The sequence below is a fragment of the Mesocricetus auratus genome, unplaced genomic scaffold, assembly GCF_017639785.1.
Source record: "Mesocricetus auratus isolate SY011 unplaced genomic scaffold, BCM_Maur_2.0 Super-Scaffold_100028, whole genome shotgun sequence".
Classification (NCBI taxonomy): domain Eukaryota; kingdom Metazoa; phylum Chordata; class Mammalia; order Rodentia; family Cricetidae; genus Mesocricetus; species Mesocricetus auratus.
This window is the reverse complement of record NW_024429209.1, coordinates 24,343,770-24,354,557: the sequence shown is the minus strand read 5'-3', so window position 1 is coordinate 24,354,557 and position 10,788 is coordinate 24,343,770.

Sequence of the window (10,788 nt, the reverse complement as noted above, 5' to 3'; positions counted from 1 at the left end):
TTGCCTGAGAAGTATACAGAGGCACGGGCTAAGAACAGAACATCCTCTGTGGGATGACCTGAGGACTCTTTACATTGGTTAGATGAGCACTAGTGGTCACTATAGAGTTGGAGGTGGTGACAGGGACTCTAGCTAATGGTGGTTGACTGCTTTTTTTTTTTTTTTCAAGACAGGGTTTCTCTATATTGCTTTGGAGGCTGTCCTAGGACTCACTCTGTAGACCAGGCTGGCCTCGAACTCACAGAGATCGGCCTGCCTCTGCCTCCCGAGTGCTGGGATTAAAGGCGTGCACCACCAATGCCCGGCCGGGTTGACTGTGTCCTGAATAGACAATGCACTTGCCCTCTTGTCTCCTTACCACCTTGCCCCCCTTATTCTCTTGTGTGGAGTCAGGATGTTGTAGGCCACTGGGGAAGGGAACCTGAAGGCCCAGACTTGTGCTGTGAACTTTAGCAATTAACACTGGCATTGTGTGAGAGGCAATGCTGGCATCACGGATGTTCTTACTGTTACATTCCCAGACTTGCCTTCCAGAAGCCAGATTTAACCTGTCTCCAAAGCACACAAACCTTTGGCAAGGTGTGTTGGTTGAGGTCTCTTTGGAAGCTGCTTAGAGGGCCTATGGTGCCCTTCACTGGGTAAGCCAGAGGGCACATGATAGACGTGCTTGACGAATGCATTTTTGGACCCCAGACAGTAAGTTGGCCATCTCTTGTCCCTCTTGGATTCTTGACATCCAGAATTGGTGAACTCTTCCTTCACTTAGGACAGAAAACTCTCTTGCCAAAGACACATGGGAAAGGAATTAGTTGTCACACTGCTGTGCCTTCTTAGGTCACTAGACCTTGCCACACAACTCTTTGACCTCCTTTGTTCTACCTGCAGGAAATGATCTGGATGTGGAAGAGTACCCCTAGACTCTGGAGCAATGTATACAAATAAACAGTGGGATTCCCCACCCCCTTCACTACATGGCCCCAAGACTGACAGTTTTCTATAGCTTTTAGAAAAGGAATTTGGACAGTTACCCTTCATGCTATTTTAAGCATCACCCTGTGAATTGCAGTCACACAGGAAAATTGGTTTAAGCTAAATGAATGCCCAATTCAAAGTTTATTTAAAGCCACCAGGCCTCCTTTAGCTATGAGTCTTCCTTCAGCTCACAATCATCCACTTGGAGAGTATTGCCAAGAAGAACCAGGAGGGGGCATGGAAGAGCCCTCCCTCCCAGCCACTGGCTGCAACTTATCTCTCAGATGGGGTATAACAGTCTTAATTCCCTCCCTAGCTGTGAGATGTGGGCCTAGGTGCCTGAGTTGGGAACACGATAAGCTTGTTTCCCATGTTGTATCTAGAACCTGAAGGAGCCAAGCTTGCCAAATCGCCAGGCTGCCTATCTTCATGAATCCAGGCCTCCAGGGGCCATGCTGAAGAGCAGCTTGAAGGGAGCAGGCGCTCACTCACTGGACCTGCTTGCTTTCTGTAGTAGTCTCGGTGTTTGTTTGCGGTTAGCATTCTCCTTTCCCAAGTGTCCAAGTCACCCTGAATAAAAGAATGACCAGCACTCAACCAATACTGGAGTGGGACTCTGATGCCAGGTGTGCTGTTGGGTGAGATATATCTTGGTCACACCCAATCCTCCACAGCCCCAAGGCCTAGAGGAGGTTGAACCATGTGAGCTCTGCCGTGTGGCGGGTTATCCGCAGCTCTTTGGGGGTGCAAAAGGCTGGAGACACAGTGCAAGACTGGCCATCTGTGTCTGGATGTAAGGAAGAGTAAGGGCATGAGGTCTGGGTGGGACTTTACAGTCGGCAAGAAGACTAGAGCATGGTGGGTCTTAAACATAGCCCTGAGATGAGTGAAACCCCATCTGTTGGTTTTATCCCTATCCCAAACTCTGTCTCTTCCTCACTTCTCTGGGAGTCAGAGGTGTTCAACCCAGCCTTCTGGGGGGAGTTCCTGACAGTGCACAGGCCCAAGAGGGTAAGTGAATGTTGCTCACAAGACAAATTGCCCCACCAGCCTTCCTGAATTAGTGTACTGGGGATGCTTTGCTCCAGGGTAGTGTGAGGCAACAGTCTTAGCTGCTGGTTACTCTGAACTTCTCTGTTAATTCACAGCAGGTTGTCAGTGCAGTAGCTCTCCCATAAAAATGGGTGGGAGCACTGGATGAGTTGTGTGGAACCAACTTGCTTTGGCCTCTCTCCATGTTTCTCTACCCCCTAACTAGGTATGACAAGAAGAGACCTTATGTACCCTGGAAGGGTAGAGGGGCTGGAGTGAGGAGGTTAGATCATCAGAGGCATTAGGTAAGGATCCTAGAGAAACTTTCTCCTGACCACCACTCTTGATGGGCATGTTTGGGGAGTGGAAACTTGGGAGTGAAAAAGCTCCAAGGAGAACCTCTAATTAGAATGTCAATTTGGGGCCAGGTGGCAGTGGTGTGTCTTTAGTCCCAGCATTTGGGAGGCAGAGGCAGGCAGATGTCTGTGAGTTCGAGGCCAACTTGGTCTGCAGAGTGAGTTCCAGGACGGCCAGGGATACACAGTGAAACCCTGTCTCAGAAACCAAACCAAACCAAACCAAGCCAACAAAATGTCAATGCAGGTAAAGGCTGCCAGATGGGAGTGCCACCAAGTGTCCCAATCCACTAGACTGGGGGGATGGAAGGTCTTTTTACCTCTAAGCCTCCCTATGTACTACATATACACACACACACCAGCCTGGGAGAAACCTGGAAGTGGGCCTTTCCATGGGCTGTCAGGTCCTTGGGCTCTTATTTGGGCAGGAGGGCTATGAGGGGCATTCCCAGTCTATTCTAAGTCAGGAAGAAAACTGCCCCCAGGTACTCGGTACTTCCCTGGGTGTGGAGTGATTGGAAAATGCCTTTGAAGGTCTTCCCTGACCTTTTGAAAGACCGAAGGGAAGGATCTGGAGACCGTCACAGGTTACCTGGGTCAGGGGCTGTTTGGACAGCACTGGCCCAGGGTTTCCTGGTGTGAAGAGAGCTCTCCTGATGTGGGGTTGGGACCTGTGGACCACGAGCCCACTTCACTGCCCAGTCCTATGCGCTTAGCTGTACTGTTACCATTCCTTTTATTATGCTGTCACCTAGGTTTAATCAGATTTCAATTACTGTAACAAAATGAGATAATTAACTTTCAAACAAAAATTTATTTGGCTCGCAGTTTTTTGGGGGGGGTTGCAATCCATGACTGGAGGGACCCCGGGCTTTTAGACTTCTTACAGGGGTGTGGATGGCCACGGCACACAGAGCTTGGTGGGGCAAAACCGCTCGCCTCGTGACCAGGAAGCAAAAAGGAGAAGCAGGAAGGGTCCAAGACTCCCTCCATCCCCTTCATGGGTACATCTCCAGTGACCCAACTCCTTCCTACTTGGGTCTACCTCCTAAAGGTTCCCCACCTTTCAGGGACACCACCCCAGGGACACAGAGATAGCATCTGTGAGATACATTGATCTGAAATGTTGCATCTTTCTAAGAGGTTTACAGGCCCCCTAGGGTAACCTTTGGTGGCCACAGCTGCAGTGCCATATCTTCATTCTGCTGCTCTGAAGAACTGAAAACAGGACCAGTCATGCGTATTAAAAGGTCTTGCCCTAAAGCTTGGAGATGATGATGGCGGTGACTGATAAAGATGATGATGGAGACGTAGAGGTGATCGTAGTTATGACATGAGGATGAGGATGATGATGATGGTGGTGGAAATCACGCTTGGGTAGCAGTGATAGTGATAACGGTGATGATGATGGTTGAGACTAATGATAACAGAGTTGATGAGCATGGTAATTGACGGTGTTGATTATAATCATGGTAACTTCACATTTACTCATTGGATATATCTGAAGTTACCACCCAACCACAGATGGGAAAACTGAAGCACAGCGGGGTGAAGGGACTGGGGAAAATCCTGGCTCCGTGAGTCTGAAAGCACATCCTTGGATCCTTGTGTTTTGTGACTGAGGGAACCACCTTCCTGCTTACTGTCACCCTGCTTTTCCTGTCTCAGTTCTAGCTGGTGCCCCATGGAAGACATGCTGCTTGCTCAACAGGGTCCTGTCCCCTGTAGACTTGCCTAGACCTTGGCAGAACTTATGGCCTGGTCCCTAGAAGAGACTCAGGAATGCTTCAGTGGATGAAGGAACAGGGAGCATGCAAGGGCCGCAGCCTGTGGGCTCCTCCCATGGTACACGTTGAGGTAGGACTGGTCTCTGGATGAAGATAACCTCTGTCTCCGCTGTCATTGTTCATGGTGACTGAGTTTAACCTCTGGTGTCTGGGCAATGCTCAAGGTCACTCTGGGGCCTGGTTCTCCATGGTGCCATTCACCAGCCCTGTCCAGGTGCAGAACCCTGAAGCATCTCTGCGGTTCCATCTGTGGTGGGGATAGGTACCCGCAGAGGACCTTGCCACACACACACCCATGTGATCACAGATCTGTGCTGGGTAATGTTCTGTGTGTGCCTCAGACATGTGCTGCTTTGTTGTACTTCAGACAATGCCTGAGCTTGGCCTGTGTGCTTTATGCATAGACCCATCCTGAACCAGCAGAGATGATGCCCACCAGGGAGTGCTGGCTCTTGGTGCTGCTTGGAACTGAGAAGCTTCCCAAATCTGGTCTAATGGGCCATCATCCACCCTTGTGGGCTCACACTGTGCTTACAGAGCTGGGCTTTATTTGGGGGGCAGAGTTTAAGAATCTTGATTCTGGCTATCTGGAGCGGACACACACAGAAAATAGCCCAGGTCTCTTACTGAGTATCTGTAGCTCCTGGTATAAACTCACAGTGGTGTGGCCCAGGGAACAGGCAGGCTAGAATGTCCAGTCCACTAGATTCTAGGATGCATCCAACCTCTGCCCATAACAAATGGTAATTTGGGTGGCAAGTCAGAGAAGGGAAGGGCTGAATAGGGTCCACAGACATCTCTGGGACAGCCTGACAAGACGTGCTTAAAGTGGCTGAGAACCAAAGATGGGGCCCAGCTCCTGGGACAGAGCTGTCACGTGTCAGAGTACATTGTGCTCCTGTCCTGCTACGTCTACGCTTAAAAGGCTATCCCTTCCATCAGAGCCTCAGTGGGAAGGGTGTGCATGTGTATGGAAGGGTTACATCTAAGTTATGTCTTACTCCCATCTCCAGCACAGATGATAACTCTATCTTATCTCCCCGTTGAAGGCTTTCTGGGTGACTGCCTTGAGATCAGGCTGTGGCAGGCAGGTAGGAAGTGTATTGCTATTATTACTGTTAATCTCTGTTGCTATTACATTTTTGGCGGATGCTGTGTACCCAAAAAGAGTTAGGGAAGTGTGTCCTAAGCTCTGAAGGAATAGGAGCAGCTGTGAGGGTGTAGGAGGCGAGAGAGGTGCCTGGCTGGGCAAATGGGTCCTTTTCATCCTCCCTTTGAAACAAGTCCTGCCTGGGCGGCGGCACTACCACGGTTCAGCTTCCAAGGCAGCCTGTGACTGCTCTTTTGACCCACCAGGAAGACTCAGGTAGCCACTGGGACACTGGCTTGTCCTTCTGGTCAAGCTGAGGGGAGAGCATGCTGTCCAGTGGTATGATGCTAAGGAGCAGCCTAGGCCTCTGTTGATGACTAGAGTGCAGGAATCTCTGTCAGGTGGAGACAGAATCTAGGTGAGATTAAGGTAGGGGTAGGCGGGCCCCGGGGCTGGGCAGAGGCTCCTGCGTCCCTGGATTCCCATAACTCTTGGATCGCACCCGTGGAGCTGCTGCAGATGAGGGTCCATTAGGGAAAGTTGGCCTTGCGTGCCACATGGACTGAGCATATTCCCTGGAGCTGGGAGGTATCCCAAGCCTAGGTGGGCACACGTACATGTGTACACTTGAGAAGATCCTACCCCAGCCTTGCTTCCCCTTGGATGCGGTCACCATGCTAAACCAGACCCTCTTTCCTCCTTCCTGCCAGTTGAAGGTCTCACACCTCTCCTCTCTCACATCTTTCATAGCAAGCTGTGGCAATAGCACTTCACCATCTTAATTTTCTTTCAGAAGCATCTCTGCCGGCCCTGCACCCCACCCCCACTCCCCACACCAGGAGTGAAGGTTGGGATGCTAAGGGACAGGGAGGCACTGGATAGAGAGCCCTGGACTTCAGGGAGAGAAGCGCAAGGTTCCTGGATACTGTGCCATGGCTAGGAGATAAGATCAGGAAGAGCCTGGGCGATGGAAGTATGGAGAAGGGAAGCTGCATTCTGAAGCGTCTCAAGTCTCCATAGGCCAAAAAAGGCTAGGAGAAACATGGCGACCTCTGGGGAGAGTTACGGTTTTCCACGGAAGCTGTGAGGAGGCTGCTCCAGCTGCCCGGCTGTGCCGGGCTTCGCTTGCGAGTGGGGATACACTCACATCGCGTGCTTCAGCCGTATCTAGTTCCTATGCTGAAGAGAGCCCACGGACGTGTGTTCTAGAACGAGCAGGGGGGATGGACATTCACACTTGGCCACAAAAGACTGGGTACAAAGCACAGTGGGGTTGGGCTACTGGCCCTGAGAGTCTCGGAGTGATGCTGGCACTCAGCCCCCATGGATAGATCTGGGCTGGTTCCGAAGCCGCTCGTGTGGGGCCTGCCCACACCTCAGCAGACAGTGCCGGATCCTGGGAACCGTGAAACCTGACAGATGACCTTCCTACTGAAGGTGCTATGTCCGCTGCACATGCCCGGTGCACCGGAGCCCCTAGCCTAACTGTACAGAGTGCACAGAAAGGGGATGCTCCTTGAGCTTCAGTCTCTTCCCCGGGGCAGCTTACCATGGGCTTCGCCATCCATCCATTTACTCCCCAGCCTTCCTCCCTCACCCCCTCCCCACCCCAACCTCTGCTCACAGCCCAGGTCACTGTGGCCAGGATCCCAGTCTCCAGGAAGGGCAGTGGCACCAGGATGGAGCTTCGGCTCCAGGGGAGAGGCAAAGGGAAACCTTTCCTCCAAGGACATAGGCAGGCTGCAGGGTTTAGTGCAGCTGCAACAGAGATCGGGCTGGACAAGGGACATATTTGTTTGTGCCCACCAGGAACCCCTTACACCAGGTGGACTGCTGACTCTACCAATTCTTTCGTTCACCTCGGAGGGGGGGCCCTACTCCTCTGAAGCCCAAGCCGTAGGTGACCAGTCTCCACCCACTTCTGAGGGAGGAAGGGACATGGAGCTCAAGGTCAGGGCTGTGATCAGACCAAAGCTTGATGGGGCCCCTTCCCCACCCCGGAAAGGGCAGCGGTTCTGCCGAGACTGTGCTTTGGGGGGTGGGATGCAAAGGCGCCGGTGGTCTATGATTGTGTGGGCAGTAGGCATCTCTCCATAGAGTGCTGAGGCAGGTTCTCTGTGGCATCTCTTTGTGTTCCCAATGGGCACTTTTGTCCTGCTTTTCTGCTAGCTTCACTGGACTTGAGGCTAGAAGAATTTGGGGGCGACCAATGCTGGCTCAGAATCAGAGCCAGCAAAGGGGCTCATACTCACCCCGTGAAGACGAAAAGCAGGTCCGCAGAGGTTGTGAGCTCCTGTACCAACAGTCATCCTAGGTCAGCAGTTCTCAACCCGAGCATCGAAACCCCAAAAATATTTACAATTCGTAACAGTAACAAAATTGCAGTTATGAAGTAGCAACGAAAACAATTTTGTGGCTGAGGGGGGCGGTTTGCCACAACATGAGGAAGTGTATTAAAGGGTCGCAGTTTTAGGAAGATTGAGAATCGCTGCCCTAGGTAACAAGGCCTGTAACCTTGGGGACTGGGAATCGTGCTGGAAGGAGACATGCCGGAGCAGAGTCTCATACCAGGGCGCCAGCAGGTGGCGCTGGCTTCCGAGGACAGGAAAAAAAAATGCCTGCAGCAGACCTGAGTGGGTGTCACTGCGGCTGCAGATGGTGGTGGGGGAGGGAGGAGGAGGATTTGTCATTTTCTCCCTAGGCTGCAGAGCCTCACGTGCCTCGCGTCCCGCATAGCTGGAGAGAGGTTTGGGGGCGGGCTGCGGTCCAGTGTATCCACCCAGATTTAGACCTTGGTGCAGATGCAGATCCCCCACTTCCACAGCCCGAACCTCAGCCCAAGGTGGGGACCGAGGTTGCTTTAGAATCTGTGAAGATAGCCTCCACCCCGAGCCCTCCCCCCATCGCAGTGGCTAGGGGACAGACTGCAATGACCTCAGACCCTACCCCACTTTTCCCGGGTTGCCGCAGCAACTGTCCAGGGCCCTCTGGGTGGGAACAGTGGATCTCAGGACATCCCTTTGCCCCACGCGCATCAGCGCCCCGTCTCTTTGGGTGGCTCTATCGCCAGCACCGCGGACAGCGCCCAGGACTGCCCGTGGGTAACCGGGCGCGCCAACTCAACCAGAGAGGCTGCACGCTTCCCTCTCGAGCCCCTTAGCCCGCCGCTCTCCCGGCCCCTCCCTTTGTCTCCTGGCCCTCGTCCCCCTCTTCGGGATCTCAAGCACTCAGAGCTGTGGACACACGTGGTCAGGGGCCGGGTGGCCACAGTCTCCCCCGCGGTCGCCCCCACCCTCCCCGTGACGTCCTAGGCATGCGGGCCCCTTTGTGTCCCGCGGCCAGATCCCCGGCCCGGCAGCTGGGCCGCCCTCTGGGCGGGCGCATTGTTCGCCGGATTTGTCCGCGGAGCGAGGGGCCGCCGGGGGCCGGGGCTCGCCTTTTTCCCGCGGGAGGGGCGCCGCGCCGGCCGGGCTCGCGGGCCATTTCCATGAGAAAGGAGCGGCGGAGGCGCCTCTCTTGGCATTCACCGCGTGCCTTAATTGTATAGACATTAAATCAAGGTCCGCTGTGAACACGCAGAGGGGCCCTCAGGGCTGCGGCGGGCGGCGAGCGGCTGGGCCGGGTCGGGGCCGGGGCTGCGGCTTGCGTGGGGTCCTAGCCTGAGGGGCGCGAATGCTCCAGCTTCTTCGCGGCGGGGCGGGCGGGCGGGGCGGGGCTCCGCGCTAAGCTGGCAGTGCAGCTCTGGTCCGCCCCCAACTCCGAGGAGCCCGCTCTCCTTCCCCTCCCCGAGGTGGAGAAGGGCCTAGGCAAATCCCTTGGGGTGTCCCTGCAGCAGGGACCCCTCGGAACCGCGGCGAGAGAGACGCAGGAGCCGGCCGGGGTGAGCGCGCTCGTGCTCCGGCCTGCCGCGGTCTTCTGAGGGGTGCGGAGCCCGCTCCACCCCGGCGGCGCAAGCCTCTCCGCAGCTGCCCTTCCCCGGCTCATCTTCCCGGCCCCAGCAGGAGCGCGTGAATGCGGTGAAAATAAAGAACCTCGATGTTCGAAGATGAAAAAGCAGTCTCTTTTTTTTACAACCCGCTGAGCTCTCTTCCCTTGCGCCTCAAACCGGCGAGAAACTGCTCGAGGAGAGAAAGACGGGGTGACCCGAGAGGCCGCTTTCCGGCTCGCCCCGGCCGGGGGCCGCCAGCGCAGTTACCCGTCCGGGCGCGAGCCGCCGCCGCCTGCTGCTCCTCGGCTGCCGCCGCCTCCACTCCGCAGCAACGCCCGCGCTGTCGCCCGCTCCCGCCTCCTCCGCCTCCTCCTTGGCGCCCGCAGGACCCGCACGCCACGGTCCCGGGTGGAGGAGAGCGCAGGGACACCGCCGAGGAAGCTAGGCAAATTCCCGAGGGCCGGCTGGGAGCCCAGCGTCCGGGAGGTCAGCACTGCGGGAGTCCGACTCCCACTCTCCTGGCCCAGCCGGGGTGCAACCGTCCCCGCGCTCGCCGCCGCCGCCGCTGCCTCCGCTCGTATCCGCGCTCGGCTCCGGCACCGGGCGATTATCACTGGGGCGCGCGGTGACGTCACCCGGACACCGGCTCCGCCGCCTCCTCTCGGAGGTGTCCTTGAGAACTGAGGGGCACGCGCACCGCGTACACGCGCACTCACGCACCGCGCGACCGGTGCCTCCCGCGCACACGCTCGGCGTCCCGCTCCGCGCGCTCCTCGACTCACACGGCCGCAGCCCCCGAACGCCTTCGATTGTGCCCGGCGCCCCGCGGTCACACGTATGCGGAGAAACCGCCTCTCTGACACTCTGGAACCGCTCATACTGTCCTGCCGCACCACCCACGCAAAATCTGCTTCCGCAGCCCACCGACCGCAGCTCCTCGACACCCAGCAGCCACACCCCGCTGTGCAGCGAACACACTAAGACTGCCTCCTCACACCAGCGGCGGGTCCTTCCATAATAACCAAACCACTCAACACAGTGCCTCTTGCATCCCTCTCTCCTGGGGGGAAAGAAAGGGGTCCCAGCCTCCCGCTGACGGCCTTATATGGAGGAGGGAGTTAGACGTCTCCCCCAACCCCCACCAGAGACTGCTCCCCTCTTTCATCCTTGCCTAGCTGGGTAGCGAGTCCCTGCGTACAGGGATTCGAGCACAGTCCACACTTCACAGCTGACTGCAATCAGATCTACTTCTTCCAGCCTCCTGAAGGGTGACTACCCTGATCCGCGGTCCTCTAGGGCTAGGGATCGGCGACTTTCCCCCTCTAAAAAACGCCACTCCGGGCCTCCCCAGCGGGCCTTTGTTCCTGGTACAGACTGGAGGAACCGCACAGAAGCAGGCAGGCCTCTGGCCCCCTAATTTTTCCTCCCTGGGTCAGTCCAGCCCTTGAACCACCTGCCCTCTAGCAGAAACTAGATGACCCAGAGTACAGATTCTGTCCCTTTCCTTTCCAACCTTCTCCAGCCCTGTGAAAGCCCCGAAGACACTCCACTGATTTCCGGAGATCTCGTGCCACTCCTGGAAGATCCCCAGAGGGTCAGACACCTCTCTAAGCCCAATCCACA